The following is an 18,064-nucleotide window of genomic DNA, read 5'->3' on the forward strand; positions in this document are numbered from 1 at the left end:
AAGAAACTTGATACATGTTTGCAAAAGATTGAAATTAGATACTTTTCTTACACCATATAGGAAAGATAAAACAAAACAGAGCAAATATTAAGTGTAAGTTCAAAGCCAGCAAAACTCCTAGAAGATAACTCCATGACATTAATCTTAACCATAGTTTTTTGGATATAATACTAAAAGCTCAAGCAAAGTGTAACATGTAGGACTATGTTAAATTAAAGACAATTTGTTTTAGTGGAATAAAAGGATCTACAAAATTATAAAGCTACTAAACTGTGAAGGAAAATGTTGCAAGTATAAAAAGCACAATTAATAGCAAAATAAATAAAAACATAATTTAAATCGGAGAATGGAAATGAGTAAACATACAAAAGGTAAACAAGAATATGCAAGAATAGTCTATGGGGCCTCTGGTAGTGGATCAGTATTTATCCCTAGTACACTAAAGCACTTTGAGAGCACATTTCACATAGAGGGATACTCTCTCAGCCTAGACACAGGGCTAGGGCCCTGCTGCAAATGATATGACAGACTTTGATGATCCCCTATGGAAGGCCTCCCCCTCCCTGGGGAGCAGAAAGGGGATGGTAAGGGGGTTGGTGGGGGGAACAGGGGAGGATGGGAGGGTGTGGGAACTGGGATTGACATGTAAAACAAGTCTGTTTCAAATTTAAATTTAAAAAATTAAAAACGAATACTTAAAAATACAAATCACAACCACAAATTATCATTTCACACCTCACTGTTAACCATAAAAACAACTGAGCAGGGACTTACAGCATACACCTATAATCCCAGCACCCAGAGGGTGAAGTGGGAGGGAAGTTATAAGATTCAAGGCCAGTCCAGTCTACACAAGAATATGCTCTCTCAAAATGAACAGCAACAAAAAAGACAAATAAAAACGTTGTCAAAATATAAGAAAGAACTTTGGCAGAATATTGACAGAAACGTAAGTTTAACTTAGATATCACATAAAAAGTATGAAGTTTCCTCAAAAAATAAAATTGAATTATATTATCCACCAATTGTGTGTGTGTGTGTTAGTCAGTGTTCTGTTGTGAGGAGACACTGTGACCACTGTAACTCTTATAAAGAGAACATTTAATTGGGGGCCTCACTCACAGTTTCAGAGGTTTAGTCCACTATCAGCAAGATAGGAAGCATGGTGTCTTGCAGGCAGACATGCTGTGGAGAGGATCGAGAGTCCCACAGCTGAGTCTGCAGGCAGCAGGAAGGGAATCTCTGGTCTTGGAATGGACTTTTTGAACCCTCAAAGCCCACCCTGGGTGACACACTTCCTTCAACAAGGACACACCTCATACTCTCTTCAAATAGCGCCATTCTCTGATGACCAAGTATGCAAATTTATATGCCTATAGGGACCATTCTCTCAATCCACCACACTATCCATGTGCGTGTGCTTTGTGCATTTTATGTGCACACAAATATCATCCAGAGGAAATAAAATAACTATGTCAAAGACATTTATGGACTCCCATTTTCACTGTAGAATCGTTTACTTTAATGAAAGTGAAGAAACCCCCTAAGTACCTACCAGGAAATGAATAATGAAGAAATGTGGTACATATACAAAGTGGAATACCATTCAACCATAAAAAGAAGAAAATACTACCGTTTGTGACAATGCACATGAATATAGGAATTCCTATGTTGAGTAAAATAAGTCTGGCATACCAAGATAAATATTGTATGAAATCACTTATATGCAGAATCTACTAAAACACATAAGGAAGTAAAAGCTAATCATATAGCCCAAATTAATAGTTACAAAATGAATGCATTCTGGAGATCTCAAGCACAACATAAGGAGAAACACATGTGTTCACTAACTTTGTTTTTGTGCTATCAAACGATCACAGTGACCGTCTTGAGGAACTGTCTGAATACTTTTCATGTTCGTAAGTTGTGTTTCACTAACTGTGTGGTTTTATTCCAAATCCTCACACAGTACAATCCTTACTGAATGGAATTTTTCACAATGTCTTAATGAAGAACTTTGGTATAGAGAAGGTTCATACAAAGGAAGCAGGCAGGTAACTCTTTAGTGCATGTTCTAGAGAGAGACTTCATAGACACGAGGAGTAACTAAAGTTTGATGGACGCTTAAGAGATTGACAGGCAGATGAGAGACAAGCAAAGAGGAGTAGGTGAAGACTCAAATAAGCAGCAATGAGCAATAAAGCTCCCTTGCAGTAGTTATGCACAAGGACTATGAATTGGTTTGGCAGAAATGAGTCTATTGGAGTTACAAATCACAAAGATAAAAAAATGGGTTCAATATGCAATATTTTAAGAATAAGTCAGGATGCCAGAAATTTGAGAGCGGTAGCACCAGAGCCTTGGGAATGCAGCCTTTCTCCCTCCTCCACAGAAAACACGTTTTCATACGTTTCTGCCTGTGGTCTGTCAGCTACTTCTTCTGTCTATCTCTTTTCCCAGGGATTCTTTCCTGCTTCAGCTTGCACATCTCTGAGTGATTATTTCAGCCCCCATCTACACAATAGCAACTCTTCATACACACATTTGATACACATCCCTAAGGTTAACTGCCTTGGGCAGGTCTGTTTCCAAATTCTAAATTCCAAAGACATGGATCTGATTGGCTATTTTCCCAAAAATATATTTTGAGCCAGGCTATGCAAGCCATAGGTTTCTTGCTTTGCTGAAACAAGGCCTCGGGGTAGATGCACCTCCCTGGTCCAATAACCATCAGCCAGATGGTGTAAGTCACAGGGTGCCTCGCCATAACAAATCTACTCATTAGTTAGCAAGGCCTCAGCAGCTGCCCTTAGAAGGGGCTGAGGAAATAGCAAGCCATTATGTAAACAAGTCTAGTAGAGCTTTGATAATTTTGCTCAACTGAGAAACCGTTCTCAGCTCAGATATTAATCAAGAAACAATTCTTTCTGCCAGAAGCAGTATAATGAAATATGCTTGCAATTGCTGCAGTGGGAAAGAGTTACAGAGGCAGCTGGCCAGAGCACATGGAGCAAAACCCTAGAGTGTGCAGAGAGACTAGCCTTACTAACAGAGAAAGACAAGCTCTGTACGGCAGAACATTCATTAGTTTCAGTATAAAAATTTTGCTCTGGCCAGATCTGATAAAAGAAAGAAAGAAAGAAAGAAAGAAAGAAAGAAAGGAAGGAAGGAAGGAAGGAAGGAAGGAAGGAAGGAAGGAAAGATAATTCATTAGTGGATATATGGAAAGCACTCAGGACTAAGAAAAACTCAGGGAGCACTTTCATATAATCTACATTAGAAAGAATAACATAACACATTCATCCAGGTGTGATACATCTAGAATGAGCTAGTCCAACCACTCTAAATTTGCTCAGGCACCTACTCAAGTCTAGGGATTCTGGGAAGGCCCATAGGAGAAGAGAAAGGTACTTCATTGACAAACTATGTGAAAATGAAAAGTGGTATGTGTGTGTGTGTATGTGTGTGTGTGTGTGTGTATCTCTGTGTGTATCTGTATGTGTGTGTGTCTATGATGTACAGTGTATAAGTGTTTATACACATACATGTGGAGGTGTAAGGTTGCTGTTGAGTGTCTTCCTGGATTACTCTTCACCCTTTTTTTTTTTTGAGACAGTGTCTTTTCCTAAACCAAGAACTCATTGACACAGATAGGCCAGCTGGGCTGTGAGGTCTCTGCCTCCCAGCCCTGAGATTACAGCAAGCATGTGAGCTTCACCTCACTTTGTGTGGGTGCTGAGATTCCAAACTCATGTCCTCTTGCTTGCTATGCAAGCAGTTACCACTGAACCATCTCCTCAGCACTCGCACGAATGCTTTATAAAACATGAGATAGGGACCTAGGAGAGATTCACTGCAGGAAAATATTTGTAACCAAGCCTGAGCAACTTGAGCTTGACTTCCAGGACCCCACATGATGGATAGAAACTAGACTCCCTCAAGTTGTTGTCTCACACACAGACAAACACACACACACACACACACACAAATAAATGTCAACACAAAACTTTGACATATAAAGTGAAATGGCTACTGGACAGAAAAATGCACAGTGTGTATTACAGAAACTATCTCCTGAGCAGTAAGCAATTTGTAGGTGAAGTTGTCTGAACAGGATGGGAAAACAGCCTCCTTAAGAACACTAGGCTCTGCCTCAAATGATATGACAGACTTTAAAGACTCCCCATGCAGGTCCTCACCCTCCCTGGGGAGCAGAAAGGGGATGGGCTGGGGATTGGTGGGGGTTATAGGGGAGGATGGGAGGGTGAGGGAACCGGGATTGACATGTAAAACAACCTTGTTTCAAATTTAAATAATAAACGGAGGGGGAAAAAAACCAGAAAATTAAAAAAAAAAAGAATACTATTTACAGTTGAAGCCTGGTATTGGTGGTGCACACCTTTAATCCCAGCACTCGGGAGGCAGAGGCAGGCAGATCTCTGTGAGTTTGAGGCCAACCTAGTCTACAGAGCAAGTTCCAGGACAGGCTCCAAAGAAATGCAAAGAAATCCTATCTCGAAAAACCAAAACAAACAAACAAAAACAAAACAAAACAAAAAAAGAATACTGTTGAAAACACTGGTTAATAACAGAAAACATGAACAAATGCAAATAAAACGAAATCAAATCTACTGGAAGAAAGCTAACAGCTAAGATGAACAAAATGCTTCTTATAGGACAGAAGCCCCCAACCCAACACTGCTCCCATTTTAACTCCTTTAACCTTCACATCAACACCACAGAGACATCAGGTGAGGCCAATTTATAGGAATAAATGTGGCTTACATGAAAATCTTTTGAGTAGGTAGCTGTGTTATTATCAAACCCCTGGCCTCTGGTTCCACTACGCATTCTCTCTAAGCCCCAGCAGAAGAGCCAAGACTGATAATGGAAGTAGCAAATTTCACACAAAGCAAAAGAAGAAGTCTAAGACTAGGAAAGAACCGTAGCTCTCTTACCACATGCCAAGCTAAAGATCCATAGAATTTTTTTTTTTTTTTTTTTTTTTTTTTTTTTGGACTAACAGGACATAGCTAACTTTTCTTTTAAAAATGGATCTATAGCATATTACTTATATTTTCCCAACTATGGAGATTCTGAGGCTAATTTCTTAGTGGACTTCTTATTCAAATGGTAAAATCAGGCCTCCCCACTCATCCTGTCCTGTTCTTCCCTCAGAGTTGTTACAGATTATTGAACTGATGACTAGCCTTTGGATGCTGTTTGTTTATGCTGTGACATGGGGAAAATATTTTGCATGGCTTCTTACACTGGCTTTAAATGCCCTTTAAGGGGAAAAAACCCCACTAATTTGATTAATTTCTTTCTGGTCTCTGTCTAGGAATGGAAGGGGTCAGGCGAGAGCATTGGGGAGCACCTGGCTGTCATGGTCTGTAGCCCATCATTGGTCAACTGTTTATGTTGTGAAGTTTTAAGCATTCCAGTTCTTTCCTTCCTGTTTGTCTTTGTGGCTGAATCTACTGGAACCAAAATTACAACTGTTTGTAAACAAATGAAGAGTATTTGGTTGGTAGGAAAGGCTTGTCTACAATTTTAGATAAACTTAAGTCATGTGTACTAGAAAAAAAAGCCAAACATTAGTTCTAAACTAACAAATGCACCATGTTTTTGTCTCCCGCTCAGGTTTGATGCTTATAGTATGGCTGATTGCCCACTGACAGTAGACTAAACTGTGTACAGTTGGGGAATTCCACTAGCAGTACACAACTTAACCATGTGGTAAATCGGAGTGGGAATTTCAACGTGTTCTGTCTCCTAATCCTTCTTCTTTCTCTGTTTCTGAGTTTCTTCCTACCAGGGAATAAAACCACATGGGAACCTACTACTATAAAAGCTTCTGTGGAAGTTAAAACAGGGTCACCCTATGACAGGGTGACAATGCCTCTACTAGGCATCACAGGCTAACAAATACAAAGCCTTCTGCTGACAACAGGGTGCCTCTTGGGGAGTTGATGGCCACTGAGATCCCATAATCCCCCAAATGTTACAGACTATTACTAATGGTATAAGCTACACGCCAGCACTTGTCAGTAAGACCCTATTGCTGAAGTCACCAAATACTTGAGTTACAGAATATGAGGAGATCAAGCTGATACTCACCTGGAAGCTTCCTCCCAATAGCTAGCGGTCATACTACAGAAAGTACAACATATGCCCACAGAAGGAAAATATAGTCATCAGTCTTACTGAGCATGAATCCTGAAAGGTACCATGACTGACCTGGCAAGACATACCCTGGGAAAACAATAACATGAGCGTCAAGTGAGTAACCCACTACCTTCTGACTGGATTTAAGACCAACTCCAGAAGACAAAAGACATATCTGGCATCATTATCAGGACAAGAATCTGTGGTCAAAGAGATGTTAAATGAGAGCCCACTCTTATTATTCTGCTAATAAACATGGTATTAAAATGACTGCTACTAACTTACTATTATGCTCATAGATTAAGGCATCTCTCAAACTTCATCAATTTGCAGGAAATAGTCATTGACACAGAGATACACAACCGGTAAACGTGCAAAGAATAAGAGCCTAAGTTCTCAGTCGTAAATGAAACATCTATGTCACACAGCCTCCTCTCCAGACTCATTGCTCATGATGGAAGAATGGGCAGTGGACGGCTAAGCAATCAGTATTTCTGGACACAGCATGGCAGTTGTCCCTGTGAGCTCACAGTGGTAGTGACGTTATCCACAGACCTATGCAAGCTCAAGCCAGACAAAACCCTGGTTTGGAGAGGAGAGGTGGGCATGAAACCCCACATCTAGCTGAGCTGACTGCTGAGAGAGAATGAATCAGATTTCCTTAAGAGAACACAGCCACTGGAAAGTCAACCATACTCCGGTGAAAGCGCACACATCCAAGAATATAAGAGCAGCATGAATTGCTTTTTAAAGGTGAAAAGCGCATTTGGTGGGTAGAAAGGGGACTTACTCTTATAGGAGTTTGGGGAGAGGTGACTATAATCAAAACATGTTATATGAAATTCCAGTGAACTAATTAACAAGGAAAACAAAACAATTGAAAGATCAAACCAAGGACAAAAACTCACACACATATGAACACTTGATTTTTGATAAAGAAGCCAGAAATACACAATGGAAAAAAATGGCATCTTCCAAAACTGATACTGGTCAAACTGAATAACTACATGTAAAAGAATCTAAATAGAGCCACATTTATCAGCCTGTGCAAAACTCCAAATGGATTAAAGACCTCAACATAAAAGCAGACACACAAAACCAGATAGATGGGAACATGCAGAATAACCTTGAATTCATTGGCACAGGAAAAGACTTTCTGAACTGAATATCATTAGTACAGATATTGAGATCAACAGTTGATGAATGGAACTTCGTAAAACTGAAAAGCTTCTGCATGGCAAAGGACACCATCATTCAGATGAGCAGCAGCCTAGAGAACAGAAAAAATACTTTTACCAATTCCAAGTCCAATGGAGGGCTAACATTCACAATAAACAAATAACTCGAAGAACTACATATTGAGAAAATAAATAATCCAATTTAAAAAAATGGGCCACAGATCCAAACAGTGATTTCTCAAAAGAGGAAACTCCAGTGACTAAGAAACACCAATAGAAGTATAGACATCAGGGAAATACAAATCAAAACTATTTTGAGATTCCATCTTACTCCTGTCAGAATGTCCAAGACAAACAAAACAAATAACAATGCTTCCATTGCTGGCAAAAGGACTAATTTACACGGCCACTATGGAAATCAATGCGGCAGTTCCTCGGTAATATGGGAATCAATCTACCTCAATATCCAGCTATACTACTCTTGGGCATACACACAGAGATGCTTCATCCTACTACAGAGACACTTGCTCAACCATTTCTATTGATGTCCTATTCATAATACCAGAAACCAGAAACAAAATAAGTGTTCATCAACTACAGAATGGAAAAAGAAAATGTGGCACATTTACACAATGGGGTATTAGTCATTCCAAAAGAAAATTTTAAATCATGAAATTCACAGGTAAATATCTAGAACTAGAAAAATATATATCCTGAATGAGGTGTTCCATACCCAGAAAGAGAAATACAATATATGTTTGCTTATATGTGATTATTAGCTGTTAAGTCAATGATAACCAAGCTATAAACCATAGAGCCAGAAAAATCCAGAAAACCACAGAATCCAAAAAGGTCTGGACATGGATTATTTCAAATAGTGGAGAAGGGGGTGTATCAACATGGTGTGAAGAGGGAATATGAAATCCATATCAAAGATATCAACAATTGCACTGTGCCCGAACCACATTAAAAAAGTGGGATATAATAGATTTGGATTACAGCAAAGAGCAAGGACCAGATTACAGAGGGTCTTGTGGGCCAAGAGAAAGGTGATTGTCTGTGTGTATACTAAAGGGGGATGTCATTGGAGAACTTTAAGCAAGGGACAGATATGAACTAATTAAATTAAAATATATGATAAATGGATTAATTAATAAAGATAAGGTGATAGGTAAATGTTAAATATATGTATATGATAAGCAGTAGATGATAACTAAATAGAGACATGTTGATAAAGATAATAGATAATTGTAGCAATATATTATTTAGATACATAAAGTTGATGAATGATAAATAGGTATCATAGCTATATATAAACAGATGATTGATGGTAGTTATGGTAGTTATGATGGATTAGATGGTAAATGATTAATATGATAGATGGGCTAGATGGTAGATAAATAGTAGGGTGTAGGGTATAGATGGACAGTAGATAAATGTGTTTACAGGGGCAGAGAGATGGAGATGCTTATCATAATAGCTATTGGGTTGCAAGTAGAATACAGAGAACAAGAAATGCAAAAACCTGCTAAGAGTCTTGCAGTACCTCAGTCTAGTGATGCTGGTAGCTTTGACAGGGTCAATAGTGAGAAGATTGTGTTTTATTTATTAGTAACCTATTTGGATAGCCAACTCAGCAGATCACCTGAAAAAACCTTAGAAGTGATTAGAGGAAAAGAAGAATTGCCAGTGCCTTTCAGGTCAGGGCCAAGCATTTGACATCTTGGCAGTATCCTTGGCGGGGCTGTGAAAAGCAGCTGCTGACATCTGTGTCTTAGCAATATGGATCAGCTTCTTGCTTCATTATGCCAGAGACTTGAGAAACACGGAAAGGCAAATGAAAAGGAAAGTCTTTACCATGACAGTGTGACCTGGAAGAATTCACTTAACCTTTCTAAGCCTTAAGCATAAGATGACACTGAAAGATTAATAATCCTTTGGAGCCATTCATACAGTAAAATCCCTACATCATAACTCACTTCTCACCCTGGTTCTGTAATACCTCTAGAAAAACAGACTAATACCTATTGTGTTTTTAACTGATAGTTTCAAGAAGGCAGAGACATGGGACTGTATCATTAGCAACTGTGATTACTCATTAAAAAATCTGTCTGTGGTATACCAGCATGTGAAATTCTCACTGTCAGATACATCTTGTGACTGTCCCTTTTATGACCTGTCACCACTGTGTCTCTGCTTAATTCTACAAGTGACCCTCCATTTTACCTCCTCTATAGAAATGACCTCCTGCCTGCCAGGACATTTTTACAACCTCTGTAACTGCTACATCACTGCTTGACCTACAAAGCCAAATCCACTTTTGTTCAGAGAGCCGAATTTTAGATTATTCTTAAAATTTTACAATAAAACATGTTGTCTTTATTTATTTGTGAAATAAAGTGAATATTGGGGGTTATATATAAACATGCTATTGAAATAGGAAGTTGTCTAGATAAAAACGATATGGACTGGAAAATTCATTTTAAACATAAGTTGATATTATTGAATCATGTTTAAACTATAATTAAAGAACCAATGATGACATATTAAGTTCGAAAATGCTATTCTACAGGCTTAATAAAATTTGAGGGATGACAACTTTTCTTAATTAACCAGCTTTTTTTATAAGTGCTAACATTCATCCAAATAAATTAAATATAAAAATATAAATATAAAAATATAAAAAATATAAAAAGCAAAAGTATTAACAGAAAAAGATGACATAGGATAATAAGGAATGACTTTAGGGTTGGCAAGGCTGTATGATTAACATGTAAATCAAAAATTCACAAAAATTGTTAAATTTTATCACATTATACATTTTATATTACAAGACAACATATAAAGTTATTTTAGAAAAGTAAACAGTGAACACAAAAATCAAATACATAATTTCCAAGCTCTTATAATTAAGTAAGATATAATTAACCCACTTCAACAGAAAAAATATGTGCATGGATATGTGAAATAGAATATAAATTCTAATAACCATGAGAGAGTACTAGCTAAGTTAAGAGAAATAGAAATAGAGTATTTATCATTGTCATTATAAAATATGCCTTATACGTAAATTTTAAAATGTATTATATGTAATACTTTAAATTTATATGTATACATGCACATATATTAAACTTATAATTATTGTTAACAATGAAAAGTAAAGAGAGTAGGACACAGAGATTATACAGAGCTCTTTTGCCTGGATCTAGGGATTGCTCTAACTGGAGAGGCCAGAGAATGAAGAAACGACAAACACATAGACATGCAGAAAAGCTGGAGTTGGGAGACTGGGCATTTGTAGGAGCCATAACGTTCTGGAAACCCATCATGTTTATTATCTATAGATTAGCAGGAAGGTAGTTATTACAGATAGCTGAAAAAGAGGCAGGGTTATTGTATACAGCTAAACAAGCAAGCAAGTTTGGGTAACCTCAATAGGTCATAAACTTCAAGGAGAGAAAGCTAGGTGAACATTATATCACACACTGGCAGCATTCACAGTTGGACTAGAGGAAGGCTTTTTGCAATACCTCTGAGCTACCCCAGGGAAGGTTTTCCACTCCCATGGGTCTGAGGCACTGGGGTCCTTGACAAAGATGTGTCCATGTCAACCACCAACCACACTTTCATTCAGGACTTCACTCATGCCCTACATGTATTTTAAACTACATAAATATATATGTATGTATGTATGCATGCATAATATATGTGTGTGTTTATATATATATATAATTTTAATAATTCATGTTTTGTTTTATGTAATATATAATAAATATATATAACCAAAAGTGAATTATTAAAATACCACCATTTATAGAGTAAGTAAAACTTCAAACATCAGCCTCAGATAAGATTTATTAAAAAGATCTTGATCTTTATTTCTACTGGTACATCAATTTATATAGATTAAAAATTTTAATCAACAATATTAATGATATGGGATCTAGCAGTCCCCAAGGAGACAATGATTAGATATTTTAGTGTTGGAAAGTGGCACCTGACTTGGTCACAATTGATATGACACCTTGCAAAGAAGTCACTCTGTAGCACAAGGTAAGATTTCTTTGATATGATCCGGAGCCAACAGGGACGTTTCTGAGTGGAATATCAAGGTGTATCAGTTAATGTGTCTTCCAAATGAAACACTGAGGATTCAGACTTCAATATTAAGCTCAGTTGCCATCAACTTTAGAAGGCATTTTAACAACACACTCATTTAGGAAAACAAAAGTAATGGATCCCCCTCTTAGACTCATACTCCACAGACACAGGCTTTGATGGGGTTAAATGAAGTCTGACTTATTTTAGTTAATACTGATGCTCTCCAACCGCATCACGTTTTCTACAATGCCATCATTTCTGACATCTTTATGGCTGAATAAAACTCCATTGTGATCGTATATGACAGAGAAATATTCCTTAAAGAAAGAAAACCATGGGTGAAGGTCCTGAGATAGATGGGAACAAATATTAGAAAATGAACTGAGGGCAAAGTTCAAGAGAGTTACGCAGTATCAGACTATTGAAGTAGACCTGCAGAGGATCTTATAACCTCATTGAATGTTTGCTTTAATTTACATTAATTATTCAATGGGGGGAATATGTTTGCCAAAACGTATATATGGATGTTAGAAGATTACTTACAGTTGTCCTGTTCCACCATAGAGGACCTGGGGATAGAACGAAGGTCATTAGACTTGGCAAAAAATACATTTACACACTGAGATATCTCAGCAGCTCAATATTACCAATCAGATTTAAGGAAGAAAAGGATGTGATGAACCAGCGCTATTACATGAAGAATGGATATGAGGAAAGCAAATACATGGTTTTCCAAACATATTAGAGAATGTGGCTCAGCTAGGCCAATAGTGCTCAGAATGAAAAGAATATTCAAGAGCTAGCAAGAAGATACCATGAAAAGGACTTTGTATGTGGAGAAAGGTCATTTTCAGAATGTCTCACAGACATGGGGCAGGAACAGGAGAAACACCCAAGGGGATTCTTACCACATATCAAACATACCTGAGTTTGAATACTTCCAGATTTGATAGCTGTGAAGACATTGGGGGATATAACTTAAGAGGAGTATATTTAAGTAATATAACCTTAAAGACTTATTTGAATTACACTAAGCAGTTGTCATGGAAATGTATACCATGTAGGCAACTATATAAACTATGAGAAACTTTCCTACAGAAGGAATCTTGTGAATTGTTTTTAATCTGAGCCATGGATATGATCATTAGCTACCTGCTAGAATGCTAAAACACATCTTCAAAGCTGAGAGTTGTGATGCTAGCCTTCAATCCCAGCTCTTAAGAGGTGGAGAGTGGAGGACCCAGAATTAGATGACAGCTAGGACTGCATGGCAAGGCCCTGTCTCAAAATCCAACAAAGAAGTAAGTATAAGCTAGAGGCAGATGGGAAATCGCTGTCTGGGAAGACTATGGGTATGATGAGGAACTTAGACCAAGACTATTTGCTTCATAATCCCTTTCTAGATATTTTTGGGAATAAGTTGTTTTCTATGAAAGCTACAGAAGGAGACTCTCAAAACACCTAGATTAAGAATTCTAGAAATCTGGATACAAAGTTTGGACCAGTCACAATTTAATCAAGCTTCCTTCCGGAAAGAGGTAGAAGTGTGCAGAGTCCGTGCAGCCAGAGTACCGAGCTGCTGGAGGGTGCTGGGATTGAAACACTTAACAGACCACCACGAGAAGTGAAGAGGAAGCTGCTGCTGTTTATTACAGAGAGTAATGGGCTTATATACCCAAGCCAGGGGATGGGCTAAGCATAGGAGGAAGTCATGCACCACCCACACCTGGGGTCAAGGCACTGGCACTGCACACCGGAAAGTTATGAGAACAACCTTGTTTGCTCAACCTTGAGAGCACGGGAGTTCTACACCTGGGAGGGGAGGAAGAGAGTTGTAAGGGACAAGTACTTAAATTTCTCAACAAAAGTGGAATATGGTAAATGAATCTATCTTACTTAGTGTGAAAAGTTAATGGACTCAGGGATGTAGCTCAATGGTAGAGCACTTGCCTAGTCTGAGGTCATGGACTCTCTCATCAACACTAGCCCCGCAAAAACCATTTTAAATTACAGACACCTAGTGTAAGTAAGTGTGTGTGCATGTGTGTGCGCGCACGTGTGTGCGTGTGTGTGTGTGTGTGTGTGTGTGTGTGAAACAGAGAGAGAATGTGGAAAAGAGACACAGAGAGTTAGGAAAGAAATGCTTAGTATTGTGTAGGTCTCTATAGTTCATCTGGGATCCTTTCTCTCCTTACATAATTTCTCTGTCCCGCACCACTCCAACCCAACACAAATACCTTCTGAGTTGGATGGTACTGCCCCCCCACCACACACACACACACACACACACACACACACACGCACACACACAATTCTCTTAGGTATACACTTTAAAAGAGAGTTCTTAAGCCTCTAGGAGTTATCCTTTGTCCTTTAGCTAATCTCTTAATAAGACCAATTTAGCTGTAATATAAATGGTAATTCATCGTGTTCTATTTATTTACTGCACAATTCTCAACTTGCTCAGAGATTGCCACAGCTATTCTTACCCGTGGGCAGAGTCAGGTAAGAGATATTTTGGTTGCCTTTTGGAACCATAGAGAAGACTCAAATTTTTTGACAATGCTGAGTGTTCTGGGAAGAGGTATTGTAAGACTGTGTCTGTCCTTAAAGTGTCTACTCTATATAAGAGCTACATTAGACACAGTGCCTGCTCCTAAAACCTCAGTGTCACAGTACTTAAGTATGGGTAAAACACAAAGCAGTAATAGAGATAGTTTTGCCAAACAACAAATCAACATGGAAAAAAGACAGTTTGATAATAGAGTCACATATGAGTTAGACATGATGTACGTATAAACATAATTGTAACACTCCATTGTAACTTTGGGATTGTATGGGCTTGCTTTCCAACAGAGTCACATGAAGATTACAGCAGCAGTTTCATTTGTAACCGTGAAGGGAACTGCCCTTTGGATTGATCTCCCTCCTTCTGCCACAAATGCAGAATTTGCAGTGGTATTAGTCTACATTCTCTTAAGGATTTAAAGTGTCAGTAGTCTTTAACTTACTCTAGTCAAGGATTATTTGCCAAGATCCTACATGATGCCAAATTTCATTCAGTCCCCATAAATGTTTACTAATACAATAGTGCACAAAACTCCTATGTGGATTGAATAGGCCAGAAGAGATATTTCTTTTTGTGCTCCTCTATGCCCATATTTAAACATATTACGTAAATATGTCCACACCTAAATCTGTCCCATCTTGTTGATCCATTTTTAAAATTCACACCCTGTCTTGTATAAACGCAACCCAACCATGAATATAACTTGTTCATGAGTCATAACCTTACAAACATTGAAGTAATTATAAAAGCATTTTTGTTAGTTTACAATTAGAGTATTAAGTTCAATATCATGATATGTTTTGGGGGAAAATCATAAAGGATTTTATTTCTTAATGCTCAGTAACATTTAACATACATAAATATAAAGCTAAGTGTATATTATATCCATTTTTAACCCTACAAAAACAATTAATTTTCCTAGTTACATCATGGCAGGTATTTCTGTTCTATTTGTTTTATTTTTAAAAGAATACTTATAGGATATGCAAACCAACCAGGTACCTATAGGCATATGGATAATATAGTAGAATATTCTGCTTACTTAAAATAACAGTTTTAAATGAAGTCCTCATCTCTCTGTTGTATAAATATGATTTTCACTCAAATGTGCATTAGAACTCATCAATACCATATCTATTTTAAAGAATACCGAGTGGAATACTGAGAAATATCCATATTCTGTATACGTGACTCTATGTTCAATCCTGTTGATCGGTGCTGTAACTGTACTCTGAATATTTTTGCCTGGAATTTTAGTTTGGGAGACCTATCAACCGATTTAAAATTTTCCATTATTATTGTATCTCACCTTTTATGCCTTTTGGTGTTTATCTTATGAAATTATTAAGGCCACAGCATTTAGTACATAAATATTTACAACTATTATGCCTTGTTGATGACTTGTACTAAAATGCTGCCGTCTCACTCTGGCCAGAGTAGCAGGTAGGCTAACTACAGATCTTCACCTCTCCTCCTGTCCTCCAAGTCCAGTCCCTCAGGCTCATCCCCAACTCTGTAGCTGACAACTTGCTATGGCCTCTCCTTCCTCTCTGCCCCCATCTCCAGCAGATCACACGGGATCTTATACTCTAACCTTCCTTTCCCTGACCCAGCCCCAACTCCAAGGGGCATTCCTTAGGAACCTGCCAGCCAACCTGCTACAGAAGCAAGTAGGCCAGGAAAGTAGGCAGGCAAACTTCCCTTCCCTCTCCCTCCCTTCTTCCAAATCCATTCCCCAAGTCTCATCCCCAACTCAGTAGCAGACTATCCATTGCGACCTCTCCTCACTCTCTGCCACAGGTATCTAAGCAGGTAACTAAGGAATCTTGGAACACCCTGCTTTCCTCCCTTCTGTGGACCCTTCAGTCTTCCTCTCTGAGGCCATTATTCTTATGTCAGCTCTCATACCTAGAAACACATTGCATCCAGAACCGTCAGGGGCCACGACTATCAAGATGGATACCTCAGTCAAGGTAAATCTTAAATCTTTAAAAAGAAATCCCAAAACAAAACAACCAGACAACCAGGGCTACTAGGAAAAGGCAAAAATCTAAGAAAAGATAGAAATATAGGCAGGAGAAGAAACCCAGGTTGAAGAAAATATTTTCAATAAAGTCATCAAAGAAAATTTTCCTAAACTGGAAAATAAAAATTCCTATCAAAGTATGAGAAGTATACAGAACATCAAAAAGACTGAACCATAAACCTCAGTACATAATGATCAAAACACTAAATGTACAGAACAAAGAAATACTACTAAAAACTGTAAGGGAAAAGGACAAGTAGCATACAAAGTAACATACAAAGGCAGATCTATTGGAATAGAGCCTGACTTCCTGATAGAGACTATAAAAGTACAAAGGGGCCAGGTACATTCTAAAGACTCTAAGAGACCCCAAAGGCCATACACAACTACTGTACCCAGTATGCTGGGTGGTTTTAAGTCAACTTGACAAAAGCTGAAGTCATCTGAGGAAACCTCAATCAAGACAATGCCTCCATAAGGTCAAGCTCTAGGTAAGCCTGTAGGACATTTTCTTAAGTAGTGACTAAAGCCAGGAGGGCCTAGCACATTGCTGGTTCTATTAGGAAAAAAGGCAGGCTGAACAAGCCATGAGAAGCAAGCCAGTAAGCAGCATCCCACCATGCCCTCTGCATCAGATCCTAACTCCAGGTTCTGGCCCTATTTTAGTTACTATTTTCTACTTCCTTCAATAATGGACTACGATGTGGAAATGTAAGACAAATAAGCCCTTTCCTTACCAAATAGGGAAGGGCACTGCATACTCTAAGGAAAACTCCACCAAAAGGGCATTGTATTCTTGGCATGCATGCACGAAACTCAAACGCATACACCTGTGCTCATAAAAGAAACACTACTGCAGCATAGCTCCATACTGCCCCTCACACACTGATAGTGGGAGGCTCAATACTCCACTCCACATGGAGTTTGTTTTCTTTATGGCGAAAGCTAGCCATATGGGCAAAGAAACTGTCCTTGCCTCAATTGCTGACAGTCAGTATGCTGTCCAAAGTGAACCAGAAGTACGCAAAAAAAAAAAAAAAAAAAAAAAAAAAAAAAAGCAGCTGCCTAACTTTGTCAAGACAAGGTAACAGTGTCCTCCAGAATCCCCGTTTTTCAGAAATGTCTGTCAGATACACCAGGCCTGCAGGCCAAATTTGGATGAACCAACATTACAGAAACACTTGGGGTGACTGTCTGACCAGCCCTGACTGGCCCAGGCTTGCTATGTAGATGAGGCTAACCTTAAACTCACAAAGATCTGGCTGCTTCCCCCCCTCCAAAACACACACCCACAGGCAATGTTGGACTTAAAGGTGTGCACCTTCACACCTAGATGTTGTGACCTTATCTCTTGACAAAAGAGAGGGAAGGTTTCTCCTGGCTCACAGCTGGAGAAGATGCAGCTCCCCACCGTATGGCAGTAGGAGTGAAAGCAGCTGCTCATATTGAAATGCCATCGGGAAGCAGACCAATGCTGCTTAGCTTGCTAGCTTTCTCCTCACAGTACAGGACCCCAACCTGTGGAATGGTGCTCCCAGCATTCAGAGAGGTCCTCCCTGCTCTGTTACACCTTTCTGAAAACATGTTCAATGGTGACTACAAATCCAATCAAACGGACGATGAACTGCTATGTCTGAGCCCCATGTTTTCGGGGCCATCTGTCTGGTAACACTGGCAAAATGCCTGGCATAAGTAGATGAAGCAGAACAAAATTATGCCACTATAAAATGGACATAAAAAATAATTAGGTCCAGGAGACCAGAGAGGGACCACTCAAAAGCAAAAGAGAGGAAAATCTTAAGGGAGGTGAACAGGTGATATGGAGAAAATGATGATAAGGTAGAAGAGGGGTATTAAGAGAGAAATAACTAACAGGATGTTTTTAAAGCCACATGTAAGCCTACATTTTTATAAGCACATTTTTATAAGCATTCTATGATATATATATATATATATGTGTGTGTGTGTATATATGTGTGTGTGTATGTGTTTATATATGCTTTTACAGTACATATATATTAA

This window comes from Phodopus roborovskii, unplaced genomic scaffold (assembly GCF_943737965.1).
Source record: "Phodopus roborovskii unplaced genomic scaffold, PHOROB, whole genome shotgun sequence".
Taxonomy (NCBI): Eukaryota; Metazoa; Chordata; class Mammalia; order Rodentia; family Cricetidae; genus Phodopus; species Phodopus roborovskii.